Consider the following 21,505-nt stretch of genomic DNA (forward strand, 5'->3'; position numbering starts at 1 on the left):
CACCACAAAAATGACCACAATTAAAATCAAAACACTCCCACAGGGCCCTCATCTTCTTCCATATAGACACTCATCATAACCTCTGGCTGGAGGTTTCTATGAGGGGCGCCGCCTAAGAACGTGTCCAAAATAAGCTCACTTGCCCTTCCTTTGCCTAAAATCATGGTGGCCTGGACACTACTCCTGTGAACCAGGAGTGATCAAATATTCTTGCTGTTAAAGTGTTCCGCTTCTCCAATTTGAAGCCTACTGGCTGTGAGGTATAGATTTTTTATGTGATTTGGAGTCATGAAAAAACCCAAGCACATATGGGCTAGCCTCTGCAGGGATTTGAAGGACTCATTTAATCCAAAGGATCCCTATTCTCACTTGATGGAGGTCAGGAACCTAAAACAAGAAGGCAAAAAAATTCATTCACAATGACTTCTCTTTTGGCCATTTTGGTTTGGGAAGCACATGGGATCTTTCTTTAGATCCATTGGGTGCTGAGAATCTAAGTCACAACCTCACACAAGGACAAGAGACTGATTCAGACACATTCCATTCCAAACCAATTAAGCAAAGAGCCACAGATGAAGCCCATTCTTTTCCATATGAAAACAGTTTTTTTCAGGCTTCACAAAGGGTTGGCCTGAGGCAAAGACCATCCTGACATTCAGGGTAATAGAAATAGAAGTAAGGAAATGGCCAAAGCAGGGTTTCTCCATTGAGAATTTACTGGTCACACTGATATCTGAGTTTTCTGAGATGCTCTCATTCTCTTCAGCTATCCAGTACATGGCCATGTCACAGAGCCTTGTTTAGTTACATATCTGGGACACAAAACCATGAGCCTATTCTGTAGAGTGGCCAGAATTCATGAAGAAAACAGTAACTTAAGAAGATAGTAGTTGTTGCCCATCCATAAGGCAAGGTGAATTCCATTAATCAATTGGGCAGTATTAATGTGGGGAAGCTTTCTACTAGAGACAACAAATCCATTGATGCATTCTCTTTTCTAATGTCTACAACCACGGATACAGTGGGAAACACAGACATAGAAACACTCACCATGTCAAAGGACTTACTAGAAACAGCCCACTCCACACCAAAAAAACCGCCTTTCCTACCTATTCTCAGAACACGAGAAAAAAAACACAAACTCAAACCCACAACGGCAAAGCACCTCCTTCCCGCAAGTAGGTCTGTGACTATCCAGAGAGTCTTCTGACTGGTGGGCCATATTATGTTCCCCCGAAATGGCCTCTCCTGTCTCAGATCTGGTCTCCTTGGCCAACTCTGTGAAGTTGTGAGGAGACAGCGGTGAGCCACTACCTGCTTTCTCAGGGAAGATGCCTCTTCAGAGCTCTGCTGGCATTTGGCCATCCTCACATCAGTAGCTACCATGAAAGACTGACTCTGTCTTTGGGAAATGCAAACAAGTTAGCCCACTGGGACTGGGACTGGGACTGGCTCTGGGTGCCTGGCTTCCTGGATCCCAAGTTCAGAGAATTCCATCACCAAGGAATTGAGGAGAGGTATCTTCCTTCAGTAACTGAATGAGTTCACTGCCTTGAAAACCACTTTGTCCTAACAGTTGCTTCCAAGGTTCCCATGAGATGGAGGCTGCCCCAACATCCTGTGACACATTCAGAAGTTAGAATGGTATATCAACCATAGGCACCCTGCAACAGCTCTCCACACAGGCCTGGTTTGTTCCAACTTCTCTACAATAAGAAGAGAGAGGCTGATTCAGACCCATCAATTCATCCTGACCAGGTTGTTTGCCATGGAAGATTACTATTGCTCTCTCAGGTCCTACATAGCTGCATACATCTTCTCCAAGGATCATTTCTCCATGGATCTTTGAGGTTATCAGCAGGTGGAAGATCACCTACATTCCTATATTGTAAGACCAACTCTGTCCCTACTCTTCTGTAAGTTATATTGAGGGAACAGTGTATGTTTAGGGTTAATAACATGTTTGATTTGGGTTACGAATCATTCTGCGAGATGAAAAATGATATTGGCAAACTTCGATATTTACAAAAGTATATAGGTGAAATATAAGTATGAAAGCAGTAATCTAGGAAGGATTTGAAGCTCAGAAAGGAATTGGACCCTTGAGTGGTATACTTAGCTTTGAGTTATGTGCTGCACAGATGTCTAGGATAAATCAATATACAATGGCATAGGACCTTGTACCTTAGATGATTGAATGTTGAGGAGACTTTCAGTCAAAAAGCGTTATTCGGTAGGATGAGGAAGGTAGTCGTTAGGTTTTAAATGAAGAGTGAGTATAGGATTTGGACCAAAAGTTCTTTAGCAATAGGGTTTCGGTTAGAGAGTGAGTGTAAATGTCAGCACATGTGAAGAGTCAGTCACAAAGATGAACTGGGGAAAACATGTAGAAAGCAGATATCAATAGAGACATTAGGAAATCAAGCAAACTAAAAAGTGAGTGATAGGATTAGACATTTTCAACAGGCTTGAGGTTGAATATATAATGTTAGAAAAAAACAAATATGTAGACACCAATAGGATTGACATTTGAAAGCATTAGGCAACTTGGACATGGATGTTTTTAGTAATCCATGCTCACTTTCCATTTAGGTTTTGGTACAATTGAAAGTGTGACATTTTCTTTTTGTGTCCAGAATATTTCTCTGATAAAATGTATATGTATATCACGTGACATCAGTATTTCTTCCACCATTTCCGGGAGCAATATTTTGAAGACATATAAATTTGTATTGGGGTACAAATAGGTATACCATCTGTCTATGAATATAGCAATAATGCATGAATAGACCATACTGGGAATAAATAATATAACTGGGTCCACCTTAAATAATGGATTGAATGGATATCTGAAAATATATAAGAAATATTATAATGATACACAATCATTCATTCCAACCAGTTATATATCTAATGGTCATCTTAGGGTTATGTTTTATCATGAAGGGTCTGTGAGTTTTGCTTAAAAATTGATCATGGAAATCGAAAATAATATACTTGGAAAAAAGTCTCATGAAAAGACCAGTCAAGAAACATAGGGAAATACATGTTTTCTGGAGCAGGAAGTGATTGAAAGTGAAACAAATGCATATAAATTTGCTAAGTACTGGATGAAATATATATCCAATGATGTGCATTAACTGAAGAAATAGTAATGTACCAGTATTGAATAATAATGAACTTCAAAATACACATAATGTCTCATAGGAATCTACTTGAATTGATGTTAAACTAGGTCAGTTAATGTAGAAATATTAGGATTTATTTGGAACCGTTCACTGAAGTTAGTTTTCAGTACTAAGAAACAAATATGTATTTCAGGTGGATGAATATTTTTGAGAATAATCTTGTGAAAAGTTGATTATTAATCCACATACATGAACATGAATGAATTTAGGAAGTGTATATAAGACACATATATTTCATTTTTTGAAAAATCTGGAGAATATATATATATATATATATATATATATATATATATATATATATATACATATATATCTATCTATCTATATATATATATATATATATATATATATATATATATAGATATAGATATAGATATATACACAAACACACACACACACAAAGACATTAAAAGTAGAAATATATATGCCAATCGAAATTCACCATGAAATATATATCATCCACAGATCCAAAAATATTCATTTTACTGAACATGGATTTATTTATAATGTTGTTCAACTAGGAAGCTCACCCATAGCTTGTATTTTCAGTTCCAACAGCGTTTAGGTGGAGTGATCTCTTCTCACAATTTGTATCAGCAATGTCAGGCACCTCACAAAAATGTACGTGTGATATCAGGTAAGATTCTATATGTGCATATAAAAGTACATGTGCTGAATAGGCTACAGTGAAAGGGAGATAGGAATTCACATATTTGTTAACTTTAAATACACATATAAAACTATTTCAATTAAAAAATGACTAGATTTATAACACCTACCATTTATCTTGCAAAAGGCAAGTTCAATATACACCATGCCGCCTGTGAACCGCTTGTATTTCAATTCTGTTTAGGTTATTATTCTCCATCATAATAGTATTAGTAGTTAGCGTCTAGTAGGGTATGGGTTATTGTCAGTAATTCAGTATTTCAATTGGAAAATGAATCCAATGTGTATGCAATTATGTGCTATACAATATTCTTCCCACTCTCATCCAGAACAATGACTTGACATTACCTTCGCCCCAAGTAAGGCAGAATTAGAGAAGAAGAGTTAGAAATTCTGTGAATACATATCTGGAATGAAAAATGCTCAGAAGTTCACAACCTTGGAGGTGGTAGAGGATTTTCCAAAAGTAAGGGACAGGGTTGATCACCCAACATGATCTTTCATTAAAATTGTGAGCCATCTTGCCACAAAACCATGAAAAGATAATTTTTGCTTTACTTCAAATTACTGCAAATTCTGAACCTACTTAGAATGCCTGCCCATGCCTTGAACTCATCCATGCCTGGCTCTCTGACCAGATAACAGCCCTCTCTGAAACTTTAATGACACCTCATAAATATTGGCCTTCCCTGGCCAGACAATGACCCTCTCTGAGGCTCTAATGGTCCTCATAATTTCTGATGCTGGGGCCAGCAAAAAAAAAAAAAAAAATGTAAGCTACAATTAGTGTGATGCTTGTAAAAGTTCTGTTTTCTGTAACCCCCCTTTTGTGTAACTTTCTGGGCTACAAATCTGGGCTGTAGGAAAGGTGGGTTTGCTGTTTTGTTCCCGCCTTTTTGAGAGGGAGAGGCAGCCCAGCCGGTTGAAATATTAAGCTTGCCTTAATTTGATTTTAATTGGAGTCAGTGGTCTTTTCTTGTGTTGTGGTCGAACATTTTGGAGTTCCCCAGCGACATGACCCGACCAGATCACAAGGCCAGACTGCTGGAAATTCTGAAGCTGATCTATCTTCCAGGACTCCGGACTGGAGTGCCAAGTTCCAAGGCCTTGGAATGAGCCTTCAGTCCGTGGATCACTGCAGTGAACCATTGCACTAAAACTATTATCAAGCACCTGTTGGAGGAGGCCTCCATAGGTAAGAGGTGCCTTTATAACATCTGATATCCCGTTAAGGGAGTACTCTTCTGATGACAGAGAGGTGGCCTGGGGAGGCTCACATATACTCCTGTCCGGGACAGTAATGGGAATCCTTCTTTCCTCTGTTCTGTTCTGTAGGGAATACCTCTGAAAGTGCAGAGAAGTTCCGACTGGCATGCAGGAGCTCCTACCCCGGAGCTTTAGCAAGACGCTGAATTGCTCCTCTGTTTTTCTGTTTATTCGCCGAGTTTCTGTTTATTTGTGTTTTGTTCTGTGTTCTATATGTTTTTTATTTGTTTGTTTTTGTGCGTTTTGTTGTGTGATTTCTGTGGTAAAAACTTAAGGATATTGGACCAGAAAATGGGTAATAAAGCAAGTAAGCCTGACACCACTTTGGACTGTGTTTTAAGGAAATGCAATGCACTTTACCCGCCTTTGTTAAGCAGGATGAGAGAAGCCCCTAGCTGGCTGTCTGGAGCACACCCACTGCAGAGGCCAATGCCTGCTGGGGACCTAATAACTGAGTATCTCTCAGGTTAACAAGTGAAACTCCTTTAAAACCCCTTGTCCCTCCAGATCAAGAGAGTCACAACTTTGGACAGAGTCCCCTGTTTTTCTCCTTTGTTAGCAAAGCAGTAAACCTCCCTTTTTCTTTTTCTCAAACCCTGTCCTTATTATTAAATTGGTATTAATTGGCTTCAAGGTCCGGAACCAAAATTTAAGTTATGAATTTTGATTCCACCCATGACCCCAGAATTTTTGAGAGCTGACTACTGAAATGTTAGGTGATGGAGCGTGCTTGGGGTGGAACCGAACCAGAAGAGCTAATCCTGTAAGTAAAAGATGGGACTGAGGGACTCCCAGCAGCTGCTGAAGTCTTGTTGCTTCAGTGAATTTCCTCCTTCCTTCCCTGCACTGTAAGGATAATGCCACCTCTGTCTTCTTAAAAAAGAGAAAAAGAAAAAGGGGACACTAAATGCAGTAAAGTCACCATGGAGACCTTTGACATTACATTTCAGGTTGCCCCTCTGTGAAAACATCTGATCTCTTATGGGGACATCTATCGTGCCACTGGTGTAGGAGATTTTTCTCTTATCTGCTCTGTTTTAAAGGCTTCTGTCCTGTCAGCCTTAGTCTGGAGCTCCTTTCTGTACGTCTTTTGTCTTTGTTTCTGGCCCTTTAAGACATGTGCAATAATGTGTTGATATTATAAATTGTTTCTTGGGAATGATCTTAGCTGAATGTGTGTCTAAATGATGATGATTTATTGTAACAATCTGGTATCTGAATGGGTTTTTGAAGTGTTGCACAATCTTGCAGTTAAAAGTCGGGTTTAGGTAATTGTTTAGTTTATGATTTCAGATAATTCATGCCAGAGAACTTAAATTCTTAGGAAGGAAAACTAAAGAATTCTACTTTCAAGTTGGCAAGTAACTTCCCAATCATTCAGTCTTTTTTTTCACCAATTTTTAATTGGGTAGCCTGGGAAAATGTCACAGTGTGTATCAGTGCATTTATTTGGACAAGGATAGTAAATCATAGTATGGTATCTGTTGACAAAACAAGATGTTAAGGTATAAAATTTTGTGAATTGCATCTTTAAATTGTATCATAATTTTCAACATCCGAACCTGAAAATTATGTTTAAAATGCCTTAGGCCTGAGGTTTCTGCTCAGAATAGCAATTTTGTCCAGCTTCTTCCAGAACTCAGCCAGGACTTATGTTTAAATGCAAATGAAGGAAGTCTGCAAGCTCAGTAGAAAACTGATCTGATGTCTAAGTGGGGAAAAAAAAGGTAAATTGTATGGTATTTACTAATTACTGGCCAGTCATTTTTTCTAGGACTCTCATTTTTTTCCTTAGCTTCTGTATTTTTTGAGCTCATTATTTTGATCCTACAGAACTAGGCTAAAATTTTTCTGATCAGTTCTATCTTTGACCAACAGTGGAGTTTTAAAACATTGCAATGGAGATTTAACCTGTGAAAAGATACAAGGCTTTTACTATTATTATTTGTGCACACTTTTGTTATGTGTTGTATGTCAATATATCCATATGTCCGTATATCATATATATGATATATAAATTAACATATATAAGGAGTGATCATTAAAAAACGGAGCATTCATAAAAACAAATTTTAAAAAGTGGATTCAAAGATCTTTAATTCACGTGATTTAAATGGTTCACTTTAAATTTGGATAAACAAATAACAATAAATGTCTTTAAATTTAAGCTTACAAGTTTTTCTATCTGCTCAAAAATCTAATAAAATATTAATGTCTATAAAATGTCTAATATGCCTTGGTTCTAGGACTTTTCCTTTAACAAAAAATGGTTTACACTGTTCAATACATTTCTCTAATATTTTGAAAAATAACTGAAGTAAATTTGATATGGGATTACTCATTCATGAGTACTTTTGTTAGATATCTGATTGATTTAGTAAGGTCTGTATAAGTTTGTTCTAAAGTCTGTATAAGATTGTAAAAATCAGTCATGTGATAAAGCGACAAAAATTTCTTAAACAAAAGTTTACCCATAACATTGTGTTTATTAAGTTTTATTTTTCTAGAGAAAGCAACCATAAAAATTAAACAATTGATTAAATAAGAACTGTTATTTTAGAGAACTGTACTGCCATTTCTTTAAAAGCTAAACTTGGTTAATGTAGAAACATCAATGTCATTGTGATGCTATTAATGTGCTCATATCTTCCAGGTATACAAGTCTGTAGGGTAGAAACTTTAAAAGAGCATTACATCAAGCTGGTGTTGTAAAGTTGTGTGGTTAAAAAAAAAAAAAATATATATACATATATATATATATATATATATATATATATATATATATATATATATATATAGGATTTATTTACTTGTTATCAATAAGATATTTAAAGTTTTATGTTACTTTTTACATTGGGGAAAAATTTAAATATATATTTTAAGTTAATGAGAGCCTAATCTATGTAAAGGTTAAAAAACTTTCAGCCTCTCTTTAATTCATGTTTTAAATGTTATATCATATGGTGTTAGCTAATGTTCATGTGACCTCAAACAATTTATGTAAACTTTGTAAAATGATATTTAAAAAACAAAGATCAGCTTTTGAACTAAAACACTTAAGATTTGTATAGATCCCTGCCTTACCTGAGATAAGGCTCTGTGTCTCATCTTACAACATGTGAGAATAACTACGAAAGCAGTAGGTCAGATGTTATTTAATTTAAAGTGATGTTCAAAAGTTGGTTTTTTTTTCTGTCAAGATTACTAGAATCTCAAACAGGGAATATGATGTATAACTCAGCCAAAAGAGAAGTTGGGTGGCTGTCTTGTTCCCGCTGCTTTGGGAGGGAGAGGCCGCCTGGGCAGTGGAAATAATAAGCTGGCTTTAATTTGATTTTAATTGGAGTCAGTGATCTTTTCTTGCATCCTGGTCTAATAGGTAAACGCTATACAAACATGGAGCTCTGCAGGCCTAAATACTTCTTTAGGAACTGCTACTGAGGATGGGCACTTGACATATATGTTGTTGTCAGGAGCTTTAGCTTCCTTTCTAATGAGACCATCAAAGCTGGATCTGCATCTATGTGACCTGGAGGACATGGTTTCTTATTTTCCAATGAACATGAGGCAGCAGTGCTGAATTCACTCTTTGTAGGTAAACTGTGGCCACTGAAGGCTAAGTGTCTCCCCGTGTGGACTGTGAAGCCATTTGGTCATCCTCCACTTTTCATGGTGTTTCTTGCGGCTGCACTGGGAGTTTGTTATTTGCTTCACGAAATACAAGGAATTCAGCTGGGACACAGTGCTGGAGGGAGTTCTGTCACATGAGATAGGTCATGGTCTGCAGAAAAATGCACCAACCAGGCTTCTATCCCACATAGCTTGTCCCCTTGACCATAGCACCTGATTCTGAACATTGTCCTGAAACGTCTCCATATGACAAGATGCCTTATATGGAGAGATTTCAGACATATAAGTGATTCCTGGCTGCACAATGTCAGCCACAAGCCATTTGGAAGTCAATGGCAGATCCACATGGCCCGACCACAGATGTTTTATCACACACCTGCACACCACAGCTCTGGGCCCACTACTCAGTAGGCTCCAACATACTGGCATCTCTGTTCTACACCATTTTCATGAAACCCAGTCAATCAAGGCACTGTCTGGTACACACTTCATCAACAAGAGGACATTGAAAGGTTCTCCAGTGCCACCTGGTCATGAAAATTTCAAAAATTTCATGGTATTTATCTAGCCATTTTTCAAGGATGAAGTTGGAGAAATTGTGGGTTTCAATTCATTCAGGAACCATTAATGTTTGAGGAAGCACATTTGAAGGAAACTCTGGAGAACTCTCAGAGGCAAGGCTTCCCAAAGAGTGGCCAAAAAGACACATGAAGCCAGGCCCATTGAGGTCTACAATGTGAGGCCCATGTGTGTATTGACTCTCAACTATGGCTGCCAAGTCTTTCAGAATAAAATAATGTGATGCCCTTGCAGAGATTGACAATGCTCTGTGGAAAGCCACCCTGGGCATTGATCTCAGTTTCGAAAGGCAAGTCTCATGCGTGGCCTCTTAAAATCCCAACACAATTCATGGCAATACTTCTCTGAGGTCAGTTCCAGAACTCAGTCTGTAAGGGGAATCACACCAGAGTTCAAGCCCAGGTGGACCTAGGCATCTTTTCCAAACACCACACAAATGACAACAATTAAAACCAAAACACTCCCAAATGGCCCTCATCTTCTTTCACATAGACACTCTTCATAACCTCTGGCTGGAGGTTTCCATGAGGGGCCAGCCCAAGACAGTTTTCCAAATAAGCTCCCTTGTTCCTCATTTGCCTAAAGTCAGGGTGGAATGGACACCCTTGCTGTGAACTAATAGTGATCAAATAGTCTTGCTCTAACACTGCTCTGCTTCTCCAATTTGAGGCCTACTGACTTTCTGGTATAGATTCTTTATGTGAATTGGTGTCATGAGAGAACCCAAGCCCTTATGGGATAGCCTCTGCAGGGCTTTGAAGAACTGATTTGTCACAAAAGATCCCTATTCTCACTTGATGGAGGTCAGGAAGCTTTCAGAGGAAGGGGAGAGACTTCATCCACAATGACTGCTCTTTTGGCCATTTTGGTTTAGGATGCACACTTGGAAACTTTCTTTGATCTATCAGGTGCTGAAATTCCAAGCCACTGCCTCACACAGGGCAAAGAGGCTGATTCAGCCACATCTCTTTCCAAAGCAATTAAGCAGAGAGCCACAGGTGATGCCCATTCATTTCCATTTGAAAACTGTTTTCTTCTGGCTTCAAAAAGGGGTGGCCTGAGGCAAAGATCTTCCTGACATTCAGGACAACAGAACAATAGGTAAGCAAAAGGCCCAAAGCAGTGTTTCTCCACTGAGACTTTAATGGTCACAGGGCTATGTGAGTTTTCTGAGATGCTTCCATTCTCCTCAGCTATCCAGTACATGGCCATTTCACAGAGCTTGGAGGTGGTACATATCTTGGAAAGAAAACCATGAGGCTATTCTGGAGAGTGTCCAGTATTCAGGATGAAAAGTGAAACTTAGGAAGATAATAGGTGTTGCCCATCCATAAGGCAAGCAGCTCTTTATTCTTTAATTTGGCAAGATGAATGCTGGGAAGTTTTCTACTAGACAGGACACAACCATTGAAAAATTCGCTTTTCAAATGTCTACAACCAAAAAAAAAAAAAATGGTTTGAGTGAGATACACACACATAGAAACACTCGCGTTGTCAAAAAACTTTCTAGAAACATTCCAGTCCAAACAAATAAACCACCTTTCCTACTTATTCTCAGAACATGAGACAAAACCACAAACTCACACCGACACCCACAATGGCACCTCCTTCCCACAAGTATGTCTGTGACTATCCTGACTGTCCTCTGACTGGTGGGCCATACTATGTTCCCCCAAAGTGGCCCGTCCTATCTGAGACCTGGTCTTCTTTGCCAACTCTTTGAAGTTGTCAGGAGCCTTGGTTGAGCCACTACCGGCTTCGTCAGAAAAGGCCCCTCTTCAGAGCTCTCCTGGCATTTGGCCATCATCACATAAGTAGGTACCAAGAAAGACTGACTCTGCCCTTGGTAAATCCAAAAAAGTGAGACCACTGGGACTGTGACTGGGACTGGCTCTGGGTGCCTGGCTTCCTGGATCACAAGTTCAGAGAGTTCCATCACCAAGGAAGTGTGGTAGGTCACTTCCTTCACGAACTGAATGAGGTCACTGCCTTGGCAACCACTTTGTCCTAACAGTTGCTTCCATGGTTCCCATGAGATGGAATCTGCCCATACTTCCTGTGACACTTTCACAAGTTAGAATGGTATATCAACCATAGGCACCCGGGAACAGCTCTCCACACAGGCCTGGTTTGGTCTATTTAATCTACATTAAGAAGAGAGAGGCTTTCATACACATCCCTTCATTTTGACCATGTTGTTTTACATGGAAATTGTCTTTTGCTCTCTCAGGTCTTTCATAGGTGTCTACATCTTCTTCAGGGATCATTTCTGCATGGAACTTTGAGGTTCTCATCAGGTTGAAGATCCCCTATATTCCTGTATTGTAAGACCAACAATGTCCTTGTTCTTCTGTTAAGTTAGATTGAGGAAATATTGCATGGTTAAGGTTAATAACAGGTTCGATTTAGATTAGGAATCATTCTGCGGGATGAATAATGGTATTGGGAACCTGCGATATTTACAAGAATATACAGGTGAAATATAAGTATGAAAACAGAAATCTAGGTAATATTTGAAGTCCAGAAGGACACTCGGTGGCCTGGACACCCTTCCTTTGATCCAGGAGTGATCAAATAGCCCTGCCGCTAAAACTTCCCTACTTCTCCAATTTGAGGCCTACTGACTGTCAGGTATAGATTCTTTAGGTGATTTGGAGTCACGAGACAACCCAAGCACCTATGGGCTAGCCTCTGCAGGGATTTGAGGAACTCATTTGACCCAAAGGATACCTATTCTCACTTGATGGAAGTCAGGAACTGAAAAGGTTTTTCGAACGTCAGAGGAAAAGACCACCAAGAGACTGTCTCATGCCACAGCAAATGGTTTATTGGGGGTCCAGCAGGCTGGGGCTCAAAGCTCACTTCAGAGGAGTAAAGAACAAAGAGCCCAGAGAACAACTTGAGAAGAGATTATATACAATCTTTAGAGCGTGCAGGGACTTTATATACATCATAGCCTCCTTTAGCAAATTATCCGATACTGCAGGAAAATCAAATAACAACTCTAAAACATGATTAGCACATTCATTGATGGGAACAGTTCGGGCAGGGGGTGATTGGTCAGGCCTGAGAAGGGGTATATATTTAAACTGATTGGTTGAAGCCCTGAGATGTATACGTGCTGAGATGCACGGTTTCTGGGAAGGGGTTGTTAAGTAACTAGGTGGTCACGGAAGATTTCAACACATCTAATGCGCAGTTCCGGGAATTGTCTTAACTGACACAGGAATTTCAGGTTCTGAGCGCAGCTTGTAAACTTTTTAAAACCTGTTTCTATACGTTTCAATTATAATTTCTTTAATTCTTTCATTTCCCACTCCTTTTTCTGACTACATTTAATCTTAAAAGCAATGAATCATAAATATTGTGGGGTCTCACATTCTATTTCTGCCAGTGAAGTGTATTTCTGTCTGATTACCATGAGTTTTACCTGCCCAATCTGAGCCTGGGAAAGGAATTTATGCGGTTAAGCAAACGAGGTCGCACAGTTAGCAACACCATAAGCATGATCAGGGGCCCAGCTAAGGCTGATAGGAATGTAGTTAACCAGGGGGACTGGGTAAACCATGACTCAAACCACACTTGTTGAATCTCCCTTTCTCTCTGGTGCTCTTCAAGGTATTTTCTCAACTTACTCATGGATTCTTTTACAACTCCAGTATGGTCAGCATAAAAACAGCATTCTTCTCTCAGTATAAAAGAGAGGCCCGCCTTCCTCATGAAATGGAGGTCTAATCCTCGCGTGTTCTGTAAAACAACTTTTGAGAGAGAGGTTAAGGATTCCTGCAAAACTGTGATGGTGGTCTCTAATGTCTTCAAGTCTTGATTTATTGCTGTTTCTAATCGGGCCATTTTTTGTGACCCATGGATCATATCAGCTGTTCCCATACCCACTCCTGCAGCAGCTCCTATCTCCAATAGGATGGCTAGAGTAAGGGACATTGGCTCCTCGCAAAATCGGGTTCTTAGTCTCCCTAGTAGACCTTCAATTCAAATGATTCTGCAACATGATAGAGCACCCTGGGGAGTATCTGCACCATTACACAATAATTTACAGAGCTGTCACATACCTGGGCTGAAATGCAAGGAGTTCTGACTGTGTGGAGTTCAGTACCATAAAGGTTCCTTTACTTAGTTCTCAGGGGTGGAGTCAGCTGTACTCTGGACTGGGGAAGTAGGCAAAGACGAAAACTGGGAAGTATGAGATGGTAGAAGGGTTTTGGTAGATCTAGGCATCGGAGGTTTTGGAGGCTTAATTCGTGACTTGAGGGAATTGGGCCCTATTGCCTTGGGATTTTCTTCCTTTTTAAGCCAGATGGTGAAACAGAGACCAAAGTCATAACCAGGGCCATTAATATAGCATCGCATTCCCCAAGTATTTCCCATAGGCCATGTTGTTCTGAAGTAGCACCTTCCTTTTGAAGTGAAAGTTATTTTGAGGGGGTAACATAGACTATTTTTTCCACAGCGAGTTGTTGACACAACTTGGATAGCGGCACATTTATTGGGATCAATCCAGGTGTCATTTCATCCTACCCGAATCATACTGTCTGGGGAGTTTGGGTTCCACAATGCAGCTCCCGTGTGTTCACAACCCCAAGATCTACAATAAAAGTCACAGGGTCCTTCAGAGGTTTGGGCCTGTGTGCGACTTCAGAAATCAGCTGGGCACACTTAATAAACAAGACTGGCTAGTTTACCCCTGAGCTGGGGGAGATGACATCCATAATTCATGGCGTATGTTGGTCTATGTTGCCCTGGTTTGGGTTTGAGTGGGATCTGTGTGGGGTCCACTATGTCAGGGAGATCCCAGTCAGAGAGGCCTATGGCAAGCTGACGAATGTCTGGGTGGAGAGATGGCCATAAGGGGGCTGTATGTGAAATAGGCCACACTACTTGCCGAGTAGGATTTATAACTTGCCATTGTTGGTGAACAGGCTGATGGGGATTAGGGCTGCTTGTGGTCAGGGGAAGAATCTATAGGCCTATTCACACCACGGACGTGCAACTTGAGAGGGTTACCAGTCTGTTCCAGTTTCCAGCCAGAGTCTGGACAGGGCACAGGATTGAGATGGGAGACATGTATCCAGGAAGTGATCCCATCCACTTTTACCACTGTAGGTGTTATAAGCAGTACCTGGTATGGTCATTTCCAGCTGTGTTCCAGGGATGACATCTGATGCTGTCTCACGTAGACGAAGTCTCTCACTTGATATCGATGTGGGGTTTCCTCGTCTCCAGGCTGATAAGCAGTGGCCAACTGTTTCCACAGGTATCACTGGGTGCTGGGTTTGTTCAAGGGCTTTGAGTCTATCAAGCAAGGGGGTGTGAAAGGAATCATTAATCTCAGAGTTGGGGTTAGGTCCCTTACTGGAGGAGGGGCACCATAGAGAATTTCATTAGGGGTGAGGTTACACAAAGAGGCGGAGGGGTATTTCTGGCACGAAAAAGTGCATGAGGTAGGAGCATAGTCCAATTTTTTATACCGGTCTCCAAGCTTAATTTCGTTAAGGTCTCTTTGATGGTTCTATTCATCGTTTCTACCTGTCCTGAGCTCTGTAGTCTATTAGCACAATATAACTTCCAATTAATCCCCAGGGTCCTGGAAAATTCCTGACTTACCTAGGCCACGGATGCCAGTCCGTAATCAGACCCTATTACCTTAGGCAGGCCGAACCTTGGAAAAATATCTTCTAGGATCTTTTTGGCCACCATCTTATCTGTTTGTTTCTTCATGGGGAATGCTTCGACCCATCCTAAAAAAGTATCAACAACGACTAGGAGATATTTAAGTCCATACCTTGCTGGCTTAATTTCAGTAAAGTCCACTTCCCAAAATTGTCCTGGTCTGTTTCCTTGTAAGCGCTTCCCTGCAGGAAGCTTGGATGGGAAAGTATTAACTAATTGGCAGACTTGAAAAGGTCTAGTCACCTGCTCAGCTATTTCTTTCCTCTGTGAGTCAGTCAATAATAAGTCCTTTCTTTGGTCCTTTAAGAGTGCCTATAACTTCTTTGAGCCTAAGTGGTTGAGCTGGTGTATGTCTTTGACATAAATGTGGGCTTTTTGAAATTGTAAACTTGGCTCTGTAGGGTCCCAGAGTTCTGTATCTGTCTCCTCAGATGATAAGTTGCCTGAATGTTCCGGGGCGGGCAAGTCTCCTGATTGTTGTTCCCCCCGGTGTGGAAAAAGTTAACAGAGTCACTCCATTTAGGGCTGCCAATAAAGCTTCCTCATCTGCCCTTCTAATTCCAACCGCCACGGGGTCGTTTCCCTTCTGGTGCCCTGGACAGTGCACTATTGCTATTTCTTTATGGGCCTGCACTGCTGAGAGAAGGTGGAGGATCTCATCTTTATTCTTTATTTCTTCCTTGGCAGAGGTCAATAGCCCCCATTGTTGGTAAATAGTCCCGTGCATATGAACAATGGCAAATGAATAGTGGCTATCAGTGTATATGGTGGCCCTTTTGTCTGTTGCTAGTTCCAATGATTTCATAAGGGCAATCAGTTCTGCTTTTCGGACTGATGTCCCTTCTGGGAGACCAGAGGATCAAATAAAATTAGTTTTGCTAACTGCTGCTGCTCCAGCCCGCCACTTACCATCTTGGAGGAAGCTGCTCTCGTCCGTAAACCATACGACTTCAGGGCGAGGCAGTGGTTGATCCTTCAAGTCTCGTCGTATACTGGTTTCCTTGCCAGTATGTGTTGACACTCAGGAGTGACGGGTCCTGATGATTCTTCTGGCAGCAGTGTAGCCGGGTTGAGTGGAGCAGGGGGTCCCAGCGTTATTCTGTCTTTGTCAAGCAAGAGGCTCTGGTAGTGGTTAATTCTGAAGTTTGATAACCACCTATCTGGAGGCTGACAGATGATGCTCTCCAGGGAATGGGGGGCTATAATGTTTAGCTTCTGTCCCAACGTTCATTTATGAGCATCTTTTATTAGAAAGGCTGCCGCTGCTATAGCACTTAAGCAATGGGGCCACCCGCTAGCCACTGGGTCCAGTTTTTTTGATAAATATGCTACCGGCCTTTTCCAAGGTCCCAAAGACTGAGTGAGCACTCCCCGTGCTATTCCTTTCTTTTCCTCGATTTAGAGAAAGAAGGGTTTTCTACATCTGGTAGTGCTAAGGCTGGAGCAGATAGCAGCACCTTTTTTTGACATTATCAAAAGCTTGTTGGTGCTCAGGGGTCCATGGAAGTGGGCATCCCCCTTTATCAGCGTGTATAAAGGGGCAGCCAGAGATGCAAACCAAAGAATCCATAACCTTTAAAAGCTGGCAGTCCCAAGAAACTCTCTGAGTTGTCTCTTATTTGATGGGGGCAGTATCTGCACAACGGTTTCTTTTATGGGCTCAGAGAGCCATCGTTTGCCACCCCTAAGAGAATAACCCAGGAAGATTACTTCTTGCTGACAAATTTGGGCCTTTTGGCAGAAGCCCTATATCCAAGCCGAGCAAGCTCGGATAATAATGCTTGGGTCCCAGACTCATAGGTCTCCTTGGTGTCAGTTGCCAGTAGAAGATCATCCACATATTGAAGTAGGGTGACTTTAGGGTGTGCACTTTTGAAGTCATTGATGTCCCTGTGGAGGGCTTCATCAAAGAGAGTGGGGGAATGTTTGAACCCCTGTGAGAGTCTAGTCCAGGTTAGTTGGCCAGATGTTCCAGGTTCTGGGTCTATCCACTCGAAAGCAAACAGCAACTGACAGTCCTTATGTAGAGGTGAGCAGATGTAAGCATCCTTTAAGTCCAGCACAGTGTACCATTTCCGCTCCGGATTCAGAGTACTAAGCAAATTATATGGATTGGGTACTGTGGGGTGAATGTCCTGCCCTCTGTTGTTGATCTCTCTTAGGTCTTGAACAGGACGGTAGTCCCCAGTTGCTGGCTTTCTTACTGGTACCGAGGGGTATTCCAGGCTGATTGACAGGGCCTTAAGATCCCAAGAGCCAGATATTTATGAATATGGGGCCTTATCCCTTCCTTAGCTTCTTTGCTTACAGGATATTGTTTAACACTTATTGGAGAGGCAGAGGCTTTTAATTCTACTACTATTGGAGGTTGTTTATGGCTAGACCTAACCCAGCAGTTACTGCCCAGGCATTAGGATAATCTTTTATCCATTTCTGGGGTTGTTTGCCTGTTTGATCAGTCCTAGGGGGTGCGAAGAGTTGATGTTCATCTTCTATGGACTTATTGAAAGACGTGACTATGGGAGTTTATACTGAAGGCTTTAGAAACTCAACTTGGGGAACATCAGGGTTAAAGGTTATTCTAGTCCGAAGTTTGGTAAGCAGATTCCTGCCCATCAATGGGGCCGGGCATTCTGGGATTACTAGGAAAGAGTGGTGGACTTTTCTCTTTCCGAGGTCCATATTCATCTTAGTTGTCCAAGCCCGATATCTACTGCCATTAGCCCCTTGAACTAGGGACCATTTAATTGATAGGGGGCCCAGTGGGGTCTTAAGGGCTGAGTATACTGCTCCTGTAATCACTTCAAAGTTCACTGCGTTCCCCTCAACTTCAAATGTTACTCTGAGCTCGAGGAGGGGATCTGAGCCCCGACTTTCCTAGTCCTCTTCTAGAGTCAGCACGGCGGGCTGGCGTGGCTGCTTTTTTAGGGGGCACTCTTTGGCGCAGTGTCCTTTTTCTTCACAATAAGCACATTGATCTGAGGCCAGGGGCAGCCTTTGGCCTGAGCCCAGGTATCCTTCTTTCTCCCTGCTTTTTAACTTCTGACCTATTTGCTGCTGTGACCAGAACCTTAGGCAATGCATTACTCTGCCATTTGCTCCTTTCATCCTCCTTTTGTTCTCTTTCCTTCTCTCTCCTCTATTCCCTTTCCTCCTCAGTTTCTCTCTTATAATATACTTTCTCAGCTTCTCTGACTAAATCTTTTAAGGTCAATATCTTGTAACCCATCTAGACGTTGTAACTTTCTATTAATATCTAGGGCAGACTGCTAGATAAAGGCCATTGCACAGGTGCCTTTTGGTCCTCTGCCTGAGGATCAAAAGGAGTATATTTCCTATATGCTTCCATAATTCTCTGCAGAAACATAGAAGGAGACTCATTAAGCCCTTGGATAATCTCTCTTACCTTGGCCAAATTAGTCGGCCCTCTGGCGGCCGCTCCGAGACCCACTAATAGAGAACGGTGATAAGTGGATAGATGCTACCTCCATTCAAAGGTGTTGGGGTCCCAATTGGTTCGGTTCATGGGCCCGTAGGGATGGAGAGGGAGCATCACAGGGGCTTCCGAGTTTTCTATTATCCATCTCCTGCGGATTCCTTTAGGTGGCCCAGCTTCCTCCAGGGGAGAAGGGGCTGCTGCTGCTGCGGGGAAGTCCCCTGGAGGGCTTGGGTCTGGCCCAATTGACTCTAGCGGCGGAGAGGCTGAGTCAGCAGCAGGAGGATCATCAAGAACGTGTTGTGGGTTGGGGGCAAGGATAGAGGATAAGCAGGGGGAGGAGTGTCCAGTCCTGTGACTCAGGGAGAATGGAGGGAAGAGGGGGAGGAGTGGAAGTTTTGAATGATAGGATCGTGGGGGAAGGGTTATATGGCTATTGATCTGGGTGTACACGTGGCCCCGGCTGAAAGACAATATCTCTGACTTTTCGGGTTAGAGGGAAGTGGATGGATCCTTCTGGGGGCCATCCGACTCCGAGAATGGGCCATTCTGAAGCACAGAGAGTCTGCCAGGTCCGGCATTTTACTGAAAGAGAAAGATTTTGGGTACTTGAGCGGACATCAGTCCAATGATCAAGGTTAAGGGACAGAGGCATGGAAGTGCTTTGTCCCATAATGTCCCATAATGGGAGTTACTCAAACAGGGACAGTGATTACACAAATGCGACACTGACAAAGACAAACAGTAAACGTTTAACATGAGTCCAAGACAAAGATTAGAACTGAGTAACTGGCAAAACCTGATGGGTTAGACAATAAAGACAGACAGTAAACTCAACATGAGTTCCTGACAATGAACAAAACTGAGTAGCGGGCAAAACCTGATGGGCTGGAAAACCGAATCCTGAAGCAAAATATAACCGAGTTGAGGAAACTACTATTCCTCGATTTCCTGAGTCCTCTGGAGTGTCCCCCAGGGACGTGGCCTGTGGCTCTGTGACACATCTGTCAGCCACCGTCGCAGAGAGCTAATGTTCTTCACCGACAGCCACTTTGCCAAGCCCTAACCTGAAACCCGAAACCAGAAAAAGGCACCTTTCTTACCCCGAGAGGAGTGCCTTGGGGTCTTTTGTTCGTCACTGCTGGACATCTCAGCTATTGCCTCCAGATAAAAAGGTGGGCCGAACTTTGGAAGAAAAGATCACCAGGAGAATTTCTCATGCAACAGCAAAGGGTTTATTGGGGGTCCAGCATGCTGGGGCTCAGAGCTCACTTCAGAGGAGCAAAGAACAAAGAGCCCTGAGAACAACTTGAGCAGATTTTATATACATTCTTTAGAGAGGGCAGGGACTTTACATACATCATAGCTTCCTTTAGCAAATCACCATAGACCGTGGAAAAATCAAATAACAACTCTAAAACATGATTAGCACATTCATTGGCGGGAACAGGTCAGGAAGGGGGTGATTGGTCAGCCCTGAGAAGGGGTATACATTTAAACTGATTGGTTGAATCCCTGAGATGTATACGTGCTGAGCTGCACGTTTTCTGGGAAGAGGTTGTTAAGTAACTAGGTTGTCAGGGAAGATTTCAACACACATCTAATGGGCAGTTCCGGGAATTGTCTTAACTGCCACAGGAATTTCAGGTTCTGAGTGCAGCTTGGAAACTTTACAAAACCTGGTTCTTTACATTTCAATTTCAATTTCTTTTATTCTTTCAGAACCTTACAAAGGAAGGCGAGAGACTTCATCCACAATGACTGCAATTTTGGCCATTTTGGTTTAGGAAGCAGACATGGGATCTTTCTTTAGATCCATATGGTGCTGATAATCAAAGCCACAGCCTCACACAGGGCTAAGAGGCTGATTGAGACACATCCCTTTCCAAAGCAATTACTTCTCTGAGGTCAGTTACAGAACTCAGTTTCTGAGGGGAATCACACCAGAGTTCAAGCCCAGGTGGACCCAGTCATCTCTTCCAAACCCCACACAAATGACCACAATTAAAACCAAAACATTCCCCAAGATCCTCATCTTCCATGTATACATTCATCATTATCTCTGGCTGGATGTTTCCATGAATGGCACAGCCTAAGAGATTTTCCAAAATAAGCTCCATTGCCCCTCATTTGCCTAACCTCAGGGTGGCCTGGACACCCTTCCAGTGAACCAGGATTGATCACATAGGTCTGCTGTTAATACTGCTCTGCTTCTCCAATTTGAGGCCTACTGACTGTCAGGTATAGTTTCCTTATGTGATTTGGAGTCATGAGGATACCCAATCATCTCTGCAGGGCTTGAAAGAACTCATTTGTCCCAAAGGATCCCTATTCTCACTTGATGGAGGTGAGGAATCTAAAAGAGGAAGGTGAGAGACTTCATACACCATGACTGAGATTTTTGCCATTTTGGTTTTGGATGCACACATTGGATTTTTCTTTAGATCGAACAGGCGCTGAGAATCTAAGCCACTACCTCACACAGGGCCAAGAGGCTGATTCAGACCCATCCCTTTCCAAAGCATTTAAGCAAAGAGCCACAGGTGATGCCCATTCATTACCATTTGAAAACAGTTTTCTTCAGGATTCACAAAGGGGTGGCCTGAAGCAGAGACCTTCATGAAATTCATGGCAACAGGCAAATAGGTTAGCAAAAGGCCCAAAGCAGGGTTTCTCCACTGAGACTTTCCTGGTCACACTGATATCTGAGTTTTCTGAGATGCTCGCATTCCCTTCAGCTAGCCAGAACATAGCCATGTCACAGAGCTTGGAGGTGGTATATATCTTGGACACAAAACCATGAGCCTATTCGGGAGAGTGGCCAGAATTCAGAAAGAAAACAGGAATTTAGGAAGATAGTAGGTGTTGCCCATCGATAAGGAAACCTGCAGTCCATTCCTAAAATGGGCAGGATGAATGCTGGGAAGCTTTCTACTAGACAGGACACATCCATTGATGCATTCTTATTTCTAATGTCTTCAACCACGGACACGGTGAGATACACAGACATAGAAACACTCACCTTGTCCAACGACTTTCTAGAAACAGT

Source organism: Callospermophilus lateralis, chromosome 9 (genome assembly GCF_048772815.1).
Source record: "Callospermophilus lateralis isolate mCalLat2 chromosome 9, mCalLat2.hap1, whole genome shotgun sequence".
NCBI classification, from domain to species: domain Eukaryota; kingdom Metazoa; phylum Chordata; class Mammalia; order Rodentia; family Sciuridae; genus Callospermophilus; species Callospermophilus lateralis.